The 12,507-nt window shown below is 37.0% G+C and overlaps 1 protein-coding gene across 9 annotated transcripts in view; it reads left to right on the top strand.

Moving 5' to 3' along the window:
• Window positions 1–12,507, top strand: part of FHIT (fragile histidine triad diadenosine triphosphatase) — a 1,420,480-nt gene that overhangs the window by 320,323 nt on the left and 1,087,650 nt on the right. For 5 of the 9 annotated variants that reach the window (XM_024746515.1, XM_024746508.1, XM_024746509.1 and 2 more), the window contains one exon: window positions 5,215–5,255. The exons of the other annotated variants lie outside the window; for them this stretch is intronic. The gene's annotated coding sequence lies outside the window, so the exon portion shown is untranslated. The remainder of the gene's footprint in view (window positions 1–5,214; window positions 5,256–12,507) is intronic. 9 annotated transcript variants of the gene reach the window in all.

The following is a 12,507-nucleotide window of genomic DNA, read 5'->3' as shown; positions in this document are numbered from 1 at the left end:
GGAGCAGAGAGATGAGTTGTCCCACTAAGGGCTGCCCAAACAGAAGATGTAGGACAAATAAATGGTTGTTATTCTTATTGTTTTAAGTCACTAGTTTTGGAGTGGTTTATTGTATAGCAGAGATTACAGAAACACATCCAAAATGGGTTAAGTTGTATATTAAATTTTGTGGTCTACAATAGTGCTTTTTGAGCTTTAATGTGCATCCAAATCACCTAGGGTTCTTGTTAAAATTCTGATTCTGTAGATTAGGGGTAGGGCCTGAGATTCTGCATTTCTAAGAAGTTCCCTGGTGATGCTGATGTTCTGGTCTGTGGGCCACATTTTGAGTAGAAAAGGTCAAAGCAGGGAAGTCCATTCATCCAAAGATTAACAAGTTGCTTATTAACAACCAGGAAGGTTATACTTGCCTTTCTGTTGAGATTGCAGATCCTGCACAGGCTGTATCAGCTGCCCATTAGACATGCCAATGCCAAAAATATAAAGTCAGACAAATGTGCATTTTAACCAAAGTACTAGGCAAGTTCTATTTTCTTAAAGTCTAACTTTCCTGAGAGTGACTTTATTCCCCTAAGCTTCGTGTCTGTTTAACCAAGAAGCATGCTCTGTGACAATTGTTGATAATGGTAATAATGATAGCAATTACTCTACACTTCACAAGTGCTTTGTTGTGAGCCAGAATCTGTACTAAGTACTTTATATACATTTCATCATTTAATTCCTATAACATACATGACTGTCACCATTTTGCAGATGAGGAAACTGGGGTTCAGGGAGGTTTAGTTACTAGCCCTAGTCACCCAGTGACTAAGATAGGATTCAGTTCTGTGTGATGTGACTCCAAAGTTCAGGTTGATAACTACTCTGCCACACTGCTTCCAACTACAAGCCTAACACAGGCCTCAGGTTAGTGTATTATGGCTCACATTCTTTCTTTTTGGACTTGTTTCTTGGTAGTAGTGGTGGTAGTAGGAGGAGTATAGATATTTTCGTTACATACAGTATAGTTGACTTTGGGAAGTCCTAACAGAGATACCCGAAATGTTTTTGCGCATGTGCACGTGTGTGTGTGTGTGTGTGTCTCTCTGTCTGTCTGTGTATATGTGTGTAAGGCAGGAGCGGAAACACCTTTGAAACCCATTAGTTGGGAAATTTAATTTTTTGTAGCAACATTCACATAATTATTGTCAGCATTTTACAGTGGTATTTAAAGTGCTGATATGAGGAAAGTCTTTACCAGAATAAATATAGATGATTTGTTTAAACTTCAGTAGTCTCTTGTTTTCACTGTGTTGCCTATTGCAGCAAAATAATTTCACCCCCCTCCCTTTGCTTTAGACTTACTGTTTCCCCCTCTTATGGCATTTATCAGACAGAAGCTACTACTGTTTTAGGTTTCCATCAGAGTAGCATAAAATACTTCTAAAAACCATAAAAGACTCTGATATGACCTACTTTGAAATTAGACGGCCAGGACATCTCTTTACTCGTCGGTTTGAATGCCTCTTCTCTGCTCTCTTGAAGGTTAAAGGAACTGGCAGTGCTAGAAATGGCAGTGCCCTGTGGCACCAAAGCCAGTGCCCTGCAGGGACCTACTCCATAGTAACTTGGGATTAGATGAAGACACCAGGACACCAGGACCTCTGGCTAGAAGGTTTACTTAACTCCCAAATCTCTTTTCTGCTGAGGTGGCTGTTCTGCAACATGACGGTGGTGATGGAGGGGTGTGTGTGTGTGTGTGTGTGTGTGTGTGTGTGTGTGTGTACAGAGTTCTTTAAAGTGAGATCATTTGGCTGCACACTTTTTGGAGGGGTCAGTACAAATTTTATTGTCTTCTTTAGGTGAAGAGGCAAGGTGTATGGGGGTGGTGACAGGACTTGATTGGGACTTGAATCATTGCTCGGAAGTAACAGTGATTTTCTTCAAAATCACAAAATCCATGTTTCTCCGACTGCCTGCTTTTCTTCAAAATGAGGGGGTCACTTCCTGGTACAACAGTGATTTTCTTTGTCATTCTGAATGAATCATTTACAAGACAAATGGTCCATTTCGATTGATTTCCTGATCTTTTGGACATGAAATATTTCATGTTTCTTTTAAGATAAATATCTAATTTTTCCAACAAATGTAGTATTGTAAGTACCTTTTGAGAAATATTTAATAAGAAGCACATTTTATTTCCTTGGAACTACGTGGAAGAACTCCCTGGACCTTTATTAGTTTGCATGTTGCTGTTCAGAAAAGTGTGGAATATCCTCCATTAAATTTTACCACTTTCTAAATTATGTTCTTCAAAGAAAAATTCCAAGAAGGCAGAGGCTTGCTTAAGTGAAACATTGCTGAATATGCTTTTCTTGCAGATTTCCAAGAGTCTTAGATATCTAATGTAATTTGTTTCGAGGAGACTGTGGGTGACAAAGCACTGCTGGTAGGGGTTTGACACATATAGTATTATGAATGGATTCCTTAGCAATCACGTGGATTGGCCAAGAGAGAATTTAAATGGAACTCTCAGTAGAAAATAAGTACTCTGTGCAATGAAGAAATAAAAATACGTTTGGTAAACACACAACATAAAAAGGTTACACTTATTATTATCATTATTTTAATTTATTTATTTATTTTTGGCTGTGTTGGGTCTTCATTGCTGCGCACGGGCTTTCTCTAGTTGAGGCGAGCAGGGGCTACTCTTCGTTGAGGTGCATGGGCTTCTCATTGCGGTGGCTTCTCGTTGCGGAGCACGGACTCTAGGCGCGTGGGCTTCAGTAGTTGTGTCACGTGGGCTTCAGTAGTTGTGTCGCGTGGGCTTCAGTAGTTGTGTCGCGTGGGCTGTAGAGTGCAGGCTCAGTAGTTGTGGTGCCCGGGCTTAGTAGCTCTGCAGCATGCGGGATCTTCCCAGACCAGGGCATGAACCCGTGTCCCCTGCATTGGCAGGAGGACTCTTAATCACAGCTCCACCAGGGAAGTCCCAAAAGGTTATTATCAAATGAGACTTTTTGTAGTGTCAGCTTAATCTTTCTTTTTTTCATTTATTGCTAATTAATTAAAGGAAAAATATCTTTGAAAAATCTGTAAAGGTTGTCCTATGGTTTGTTTTATTAAAATTGCTTAAATCTGATGTGGGAACTTTCTGTTAGCAACATTCTGAAATTTGGACAAAAGCAAAGTAATAGCTTATAATATATATATTTTGAAAGTTGAAAGTAGTATTGATTCGTACTATTTTCCTGAGAGGAAGTTAAGTTTATTGTTTTCGTAAATTCTCCAAATTCTTTTGGTTATGTAGAGGAGGAAAAATAATTTCCCCTCTGCCCTTCTGAATTCTTGGCTGAGACCACCCCAAACCTCCCAGTAATAAAAGATGAACAGGAGAAAAACAAACAGAAATTTATTAACCTGTATACTTCCTGTATACATGGGAGATACCCAGAAAAACTGAGTAACTTCCTGAGATGGTGCATCTACTACCTTAAATACCATCTTCAGCTAAAGACATAAGAAAGGTAAGGAGGGTTGGGGTAGGTAGTTATGGGAGTTTACTAGGAAAAGCATGGTAAACCAGGGTAAGATTTGTTCTGTAGATTTAATGCCTTCTCCATTGAAAAGATTCTCTTGTGATTTAGTCACCCTTCTCTTCTTGGTACAGAGAGGGAGACACTTACTAATGGAGATATCCTTTATAAATGTAAATATCTCTTACAAAAGGGCAAGTTCTACTCTATTTTCAGAGCTTCTCCTGTTTCTTACAATAATTGGCTCAAAATAATCCTTATGCTGAAGAGTCATATTTTGGGGTGACATATTCTCCTACCCTTCAGTTGTAAGTGGGTAAAACTGAATTCAGGATATCCCGAGAGAAATGAAAATGGGAATTTTGGCTCACATAATTTCAGTTTCCAGTGGGATGAACCTGACTTTTGTCATGGATGGCTATAGGTGCTTCATTGTATATTCAAAACTGTTTCTTTCAGGGGTGAATCTAGGTTTTGTGTAGCCTGAAGTTTACACAGTTTGAAGAAGCTTCTTTATTAAAAGATCATAAATGACCACATTGCTCTAAAAGGACCTGGAAACTTAAGTTGCAATAGCTTCATGGTTAATTTGCCTCTGCTCCTCCCCATCTCATAGCCCATTTCTTCTCTACATGCTCTTAATTTTCCTTCAGTCTAAGTCCTTGTGGTGGTGTGAATTTAACTACTATTAAAAAACAAAATTCAACTGAGTGAATTTGAAGATCTAATTGGCTTTATTCAGCAATTCATGAATCAGGCAGCATCCCGTCTAGTAGATAGAAAAGGGCTCCAAAGAGCCTCAGACAAGGAAAGGGCAGAAAGGGGGTGGGATAAGAAAGTCATAAATAAAAGAAAGGATTGTTTCAGGCAAAGTTACCTTCTTGGGGGATGGCAGAGTTCCATCAGATGGATTATCTCACCAGTGCTGGCCAGGAAATTTCAGACTGACTGGTTAAGATTACATTTCTAGGAGAGGCTGAAACTACAATTAGATTAGGTATTAACTCTTGATTTGTTGACATGGAGCTTAGCGCAAGTGACTCCATTCTGGGCCTGTTTTCTTCTTCTTTGTTTCTTTTTAATACTACCCATGTTCTCAGAAGCGCCATTCTCTTACAGCTGATTCATATAAATCCCCCCAGAAGACTCAGATTGGTTAGCTTGAGTCACATTCCTACCTCTGGTGAGGGAGATGAGACACCTCAGTTGAGATCCCAGGAGAAAACAATGAGTTGGGGAGGCGCAGTGCCCTAAGGGAGTCAGATGTTGATCAGTCTAAATAATGGGTGTTGACTTCCATGCTCTTCACCCTCTTTTGTTGACCTGGGGGGTAGAGGTGGGTCCTCTAAATTGGATGTATGAAACACCCATTTAAACTTGAATTTTCAGCTCTCTTCAGGGATTAAGCTGACCTTAGTAAGAGCAGAAACCATACACAGGCAGGCTGGGAGGTCAATTTCTGATTTTCTCTCAAGTAAACCTCACTTAGGTGTTTTCTGCATGTGAGATACTGGGAAAGGATATCTGGTTGAGAGCCTCTCCCTTGTTGTATCTTCCTTTACCCAGAATTCGTTCTCAGACACAATATGAAAAATACTCCATTGGTCAGTATTGCTGTTTTTCATAGAAGTCCTGTGGAAAATTACAAAGAAAATGAAAACTTGATTCCTAAACTCCTTATCTGTCTTTCTGCTTCCTTTAGATTTCCTTGTCCTTTGCCGATGTTCACCTTTCTGGAATAAGGTAATGAAAAGAAAATGGATGATATGTTTCCAGAGTTGAAAGTATCTATACATCATAGCACCACTTTATGATGCTGCTTTAATTAATGATGATACTATCAGTATATCAGAAATGTGAGCACATCTCCTTTCATAATAAACTCCTTCAGTACAGCAGTTGCCATTAAGAAGTACCCTCTTTTATGGATGATGTAACTGCTGTAATATTTGGAAGTATGTGCTGAGTATGAGAATATTAGTGTATTAAGGTTCTTCTGAAAAACAGAACCAATAGGAGGTATTTATGTGTGCGTGTGTGTGTGTGTGTGTGTGTGTGTGTGTGTGTGTTACCGAACTCAGGTCCAGCTGCTCGCTGCTTGAAAATCAATACTCAAGAGGCAAGTGTTGGTAGAAATGGAAAAAGTTGTTTTTAATCAGAAAGCTGGCAATCTGGGGAGAAGGTGGACTTGTGTCCCAAAACCAACTCTGAAGACTCTGCTCAGCCATGAACGTTTTTAAAGAGAAAAGGAGAAAAAATCTCAGTTAATCATTGAGATAGGGGATCAGACTCATTGCCATTTTCCACTACATGCGGGCTTGTCGACTTCTTGTGATCTTTCTTTAGATGCTATTTTGTTCACACAGTTTGTTCACAAGATTACCGAAGGGGAAGCTAGGGAAGAGATTTAGTTATATGTTAATTACTTATTCTTCATTTCTATTTCTTTGATGTAAGGAAAGAACCAACAGGTTAGGCAAGGTATTGTGTGATCAAAAGATTTGAAAGTGTGCTTGGGCCAGAGATGAATAGTGCCTGGCTTAAGGTCAGTTACAATATAGCAGTGGTCCCCAACCTTTTTGGCACCAGGGACTGGTTTTGTGGAAGACAGTTTTTCCACGGACCGGGGTGGGGGAGTAGAATGGTTCAGGCAGTAATGGGGAGCGGCAGATGAAGCCTCGTTCGCTCGCCCACTGCTCACCTCCTGCTGTGTGGCCAGCTTCCTAACAGGCCGTGGACCACGGCCCATGGGGTTGGGGACCCCTGCAATATAGCTTTGCTAAAGTGACAAGACAAAAGGGGCCTCCTGCAAAGTGCTCTTTCCTGCCAAAAGCTGTTTACCTGTGTGTGTGTTTATTTATAAAGGAATAAATAAATATATTTATTATATATAGGAATTGGTTTATATGATATGGAGGCTGAGAAGTTGCACAATCTGTCATCTATAAGCTGGAGATCCAAGAATGCTGGTGGTGTAGTTTTAAGAACCAGAAGGCGGATGGTGCAAGTCACAGTTGATGGCAGAAGACTGTCCCAGCTTAATCAGTCAGGCAGAGAGGATGCATTTCCCTTTTCTCTGTCTTTTTGTTCTATTCAGGCCCTCACTGGATTGGATGATGCCCTCTTATCTAGAAACACCCTCAAAAACACACCTAGAAATTATGTTTAATCTGGGCACCCTGTGTTCCAATCAAGTTGAGATATAAAATTAACAACCACAGTTAACTAAGGTATGGCATCAATAATTAAAATCACATTTAAAAAATAGGAACATGCAAAAAGAGAAAATCTTGAGCAGCTAGGCTCTTTGAGGGCCGGGGTCCCTGCTTATCATTTTTGTGTCTCTCAGAGGTCCACAAAGTACCTTCTATATTCTAGATGTTAAATGAATGAGTAAATGAGTGAGTGAATGGCACTGCTAATACCACTTCTTTTTGTCTGTTGCCTTGTGTTTTCAGGCTTCAACTCTGGTCATGATTTTTATCTCTCGACTTGTCCCTTTTCTTTTATAAGAGACTTGAATATCTTTTTTTTTTTTTTTTTAATCCTGATCTTTTCTCTTTTAACCTTTGATTCCTGACATTTCCCTTTCCATTTCTCACTTTCTTTTATAGTACAACCGCTTTTGTCTGTTTCAGTCTCTCTTCTCCATAGCTTTTTGTGTCGATTTTTTTATTCTTGTAACTTTTCTCTTTTTTAGATACTGTTGGTGAGCTGGTTACTGTATTGAGTTAAAGAAGGCACCCCATTGAGTCATTGTGAGAGAAAGCTGATTAACTGACTAATGATGTAATTTTTACTGTGTTAGGGTCTTTAGCTGCTACAATCTGGGGAAATGGATTGCTTTATAATGGCATTTTTATCATAATCCAAACCTCAAAGCACCTGTACTTTTGTTCCTTTTTCTTTGATTTTTTAAACCTACTAGTTATAAATATTGATTCTTTAACTTTCTCTATATTCTCTGTTTTAAAAATAATGCCCATAACTGAAGATACTATGGTAATAAAAATCAACCCTCCACCCCACCCAGGATGTTCATTGGCCTCCAGTTATTGCTGGTCTTATTTTCCAGCATAGGAAAGAGAACTAATCAGAACCAATTGAACCCTCCAGAATTCTGTGTTGGGCATGTAGGAAATATCAGATAGGTATAATCATTAGGCTGATGTGATTAATATATTTGTTCTACTAATCATATTATTTCATATTATTCAATAAGTATGTTTCAATAATCTGATTTATTATTTATTTGAAGGGCAGAAAAATATTGTGTCTATGATAATGACCTCTGAATCTAAATTTCTTAGGTTCAAATCCTAACTACTCTGATTACTAGCTTGGGCAAGTTATTTTCTCTCTATAGTATTCAATTTCCTCATCTGTAGAAGTATTACTATCAATCACATAGAATTATGAGGATTAAATGAGTTATTATTGAAATCCCCTTATGAATAGGGCCTGACACATAGCAAGCATTTAGAAAATGCTAATTGTCGTTGATTTTTTTTTTTTACAGTCTATCCCAATTATTTTCCTTCCAATTTTTTACTTTGAAAATATTAAAACTTAAGAAAAATTGAGAGAACAACAGATACCCAAATACCTTTCACAGGAATTCAGTTATTCATTAATATTTTGGCACTGTTGTTCATTTGCTTTCTTTTTCTCATTTATATACTTTTGAAAACTAATTGCAGTTCAGCTGTAGACATTGTATTTCCACCTGACATTTAACCTTGTGTCTCCTAAGATCAATGTGTAACCATAATACTATTATCACACCCAAGAAATTTAAACACTATGTTATCAAATATAGTCAAATGTCCCCATTAATGTCCCTTGTACCTTGTAGTGTCCCTTTTTCCTTATTTCTATTTTCTTTTCTATAAATCCACTCAGATTACACATTTCTTTAGTTGTTGCACTGCTTTGGACTCTTTAATCTAGAATAGTCTCCTGCTTTTATTTATCTTTCGTGAGTTAATATTTTTGAAGTTTCCAAGCCAGTGTCTTGGAATGCCATGTGATGTGGATTTGTCCAGTTGTTTCCTCATAATTAGATTTAGTTTAAACATTTTTGGCTAAAATACTACCTAGGTGATATTGTATACTTCACATTGCATCATATCAGAGGCACCTAATTTGTTTGTATCATTCTTGGTGATGCCATATGATCACTTGATTAAGGTGATATTCTCCAGATACCTCAAATTTTGGAAGGTATGTGTTTTATTGAGATTTGTTTTTTGCTTTGTAATTAGTAAGTAATCTGTGAGGTGATATTTTGAGAGTGGGTGAATATTTTCATCCATTGGTTTCCCAAGAACTTTTCCCAAGAACTTTTCATCCATTGGTTTTATTATTCATGGATGAATCTTGCCTGTTGGTGTTCTTCTAATTGTATTAGCCTTATATATTTATTAGCTGATATTCTTTGGTAACAAAAGAGCTCCTCCTCCCCATACCCGTAGTAGGATTGGATTATTATCATCCTAGCTGGAACAATTTACTCATACAGTATGGTACTACTTTCAGCTAAAATAAAATATGTGTTTTCTTTGCTGCTTTTATCACAGATTTTTTTTTCAAACTTTGTATTAAGTAAAGTCAGCTTACAGAAGATGCACAAATCATATGTGTATAGCTCAAGGAAGTTCCACAAATTAAATATAACTATATAAACAGATCCCTATTCTTTAGTGATGCTCAAATTGTCCCCAGTAGGATCCTCTCTAATCTAGTTCTTGTGTCCTTTTGACATGTCTCTGTCAGTTTTGAGTATGCCCTTGAAGAAAATAAGATCTTTTAAGCTTACATTGTATTTTCCCTAGTCCTGATCAAGAATAAGTCATTTCTTCAAAGAGTACTGCCTCCCTTTAGTGGGGAATGGAATTTAGGAACAAAGATTTGGCTACTAGGTGGGATCATTGATACTTTGGTGTCATTACTTCTAAGATATATGTATGTATTTATGTGTATATACATGTATATACTATATATGTAATAACCTACATTTCAAATCCAACATCAGAAAATTCTTCTTCAGCTACCCTCATTCCTTATTCGTATCTCCTTTATTCCACTGTGAGAGTTCAATGTATTGATTCATTTGCTCTATCCTATAACATTCAGAAAATAGTGTCAGAAATACTACATCAATACTACTTCCAACAACCAATCTACTAAGTAAAGTTCAAGATTAATTTGTACTTCTTTTTGTACTAATGCTCCACTGTGAATATACATTCAGAGTACCAGACTCAAAACTTACTGGAATTCATTTTTTGTCCTCTGTGGTTATTTTTATCAATATAGCATACCTTTTACTTCTTTTCCTGTTTGCATGCAAGTTTAGGTTTTATCTTTTCCATCTTTTTCTATTTGAATATGTAAAACTTTACATGGTTCAAAAGCCAAACTTAGATAAAAAGCTGTCCAAGGAAGTCCTATTTCATGCCTACCCTTTCAACCCAGGTCTTACCTACCCTCCATAGTAAATGTTTTCATTAGTTTCCAGTTTATCCTTCAGGTGTTTATTACAAAACTAGCAAATACATACATATATATAAATGCTTACTTTCTGTCCTTTCTTATGCAGAAGGTAGTGTACTATACATACTCTTTTTCACTTTGCTTTTTTTTAACCTGGCAAATTTTCCATATCATTTTATAAAAATCCTCCTTATTCTTTATTACAGCTGACTAGTATTCCTTCTTGTGATGTACCAGGGTGGTTCCTGTGGATGGCTTAGATTGTTAAGTATTTTATTATTAGAAATAAGGCCACAGTGAATAACTTTGTGTCTATTGTTTCTCCTTTATGGTTGAAGGTATATGTTTAGAGTGAATTGCTGTAACTGACATTGCTGTTAAGTAAACATACAGATAAATAGGTAGATGGATATATGAGTAAACAGATACATAGTTTTATTAGCCAATACCACATATCCCTTCATACAGGTTATATCCTTTTGCGTTCTCACTAGCAATGCAAAAGAGGGACTATTTCTCCACACCCTTGACAACAGAGTATATTGTCAAGCTTTTGAACTTTTGCTAATCTGGTAAGTGAGAAACAGTATCTTGGTGCAGTTGTTTTTAAATAAATGTCTTATTTTAGAATAGGTTTATATTTATAGAAAAGTTGTAAAGATAATACAAATTGTGTGAGTTCCCATGTACTCCACACCCAGTGTTTCCTATTGTTAACCTCTTATATCAGTGTAGTGCAATTGTTGTAATTCTAACTGTAGCTTTAATTTGCTTTTCTCTTATTATAAGTGAAGGTAAGCATATTTTCATATGTTTAAAGGCCATTTCTATATCCTTTTCTGTGACCTTCTTGTTCCTTTATTTTGCTCATACAAAGAACTGGGGTTTTGAATACCTTTTTTCCTTTAACTTTTAAAAAGTGATTGGTGCTTAATCTATTATATATATTATATATGCTTTTTTCTAGCATGCATTTGTTTTTTGACTTTGCTTATGGGTTATTTTTTCCCTGTGCAAAAGAGTTTTAAAATTTTCATATGTCAAAATTTTCAATCTTTTCCTAATTTTTTTTAACATCTGGATTTGAATCATAGTTAGAAAGGCTTTCCCCACATCGAAGTTGTAAAGAAATTAATGTTTTCTTCTAATACTTGTTTTATTATTGATGTTAGTAGTTGCCCTTGATTTTAAGACTAATCATGTTGAATCTCAAGGGCTGCCACAACTCACAGGATTAATGCTAACAGAAGCTGATGGCTGGGGAGGAAAAGGGGGAGATGGAGACTCCAGACTCCTTATCTTTCCAAGTCTCCTAGGCAGGGGTGTTTGGGATTTTGGATCCGTAGTCCAGGGCTCAGCAAATAGAAGTCGTCATAGAGTAACTAAACGAATGAATGAGTAAAAGAAGTTCTAGACAGGAATGATGCGTGGCTTAAAAATTAGGCTCTCTCTCTGGAGAATCTGATGCGCACCAAAGCTACAAAACTAGCGATGGAAGAGCAGACAAGAGACACTCAATTTTGGTTTATAGGCCAACTTGCCAAGGATAAGAAACTACAGGTTCCTTATCCTGAGGGGAAGTCTCAGCCTTTAAAGAGGGCTGGATATAACTTATTAATTCTTGTCTCCTTTGTGCAATCTCCTTTCTTGATCGTGGTTACTTTGGAAACAGTTATATTTGGAGTATTTATACTCTGGAGGAAGTAGGATAGACAAACATGATTTACTCATCGTAAGTCCAATTCTTGGAGCCATCTTCATGCCAGATGTACAATCATTTTTTGCCCTGTGAATTTTTGCTATGTGTTTATGACACCAAATAGCTGAATTAATTGTGTAAAATTGGATTAGTAATCCAGATGTCTAGAAAATAGTGCAACTTTGTTACCTTGTGATAATATTATATGACTAGACTTTGTGTCTTAATGAGTTAGATACATTATGCACACTTATGTGTAAAGCAATAGAATTGCTAAATTAATTATATGATGATTTTTTTTTTATAACTGAATTGTGCTCTACAGAGTGTTTGCTTCATGCCTTTTATCTCACTTAGACGTGTTCAGTGGCTTTGGTGGCCCAAATCTGGGTTTTTATTTTGCTTCTCCCAATTACTTTTTTAACTTAAAAAGTGGTTTTTGTTCTCTAAGTCTCATCTAAAAATAGGCTTTTAAAATTTGTTCTATATCTTCATTTTAATTTTGGTTATGCTGACTTAAAAAAGAAATGCACAACGTGAGAGTTGTGAGTTAAGTTTTATCTGGGGCAAAGTGAGGACTGTAGCCTGGGAGACAGCCTTTCAGATAGCTCTGAGAAACTGCTCCAAAGAGGTAGGGGGGAAGGTCAGTATGTATGTGATTTTGGTGAAAGGGGAGTACATGCAATCAAGCACATGTATTTTGCAGAAGGTTTCTGCTAGTCTCATGAAGGTTACTGCTAGTCACGAGCAGACGTCACCATGAAGCAATTTAGTGCTTTTCTAGATATGAGGAGAGACAAG

The sequence above is a fragment of the Neophocaena asiaeorientalis genome, unplaced genomic scaffold (genome assembly GCF_003031525.2).
Source record: "Neophocaena asiaeorientalis asiaeorientalis breed wild unplaced genomic scaffold, Neophocaena_asiaeorientalis_V1.1 scaffold251, whole genome shotgun sequence".
Taxonomy (NCBI): Eukaryota; Metazoa; Chordata; class Mammalia; order Artiodactyla; family Phocoenidae; genus Neophocaena; species Neophocaena asiaeorientalis.
The sequence above is the reverse complement of the archived record's forward strand: the minus strand, read 5'-3'. Positions and strand labels throughout refer to the sequence as shown.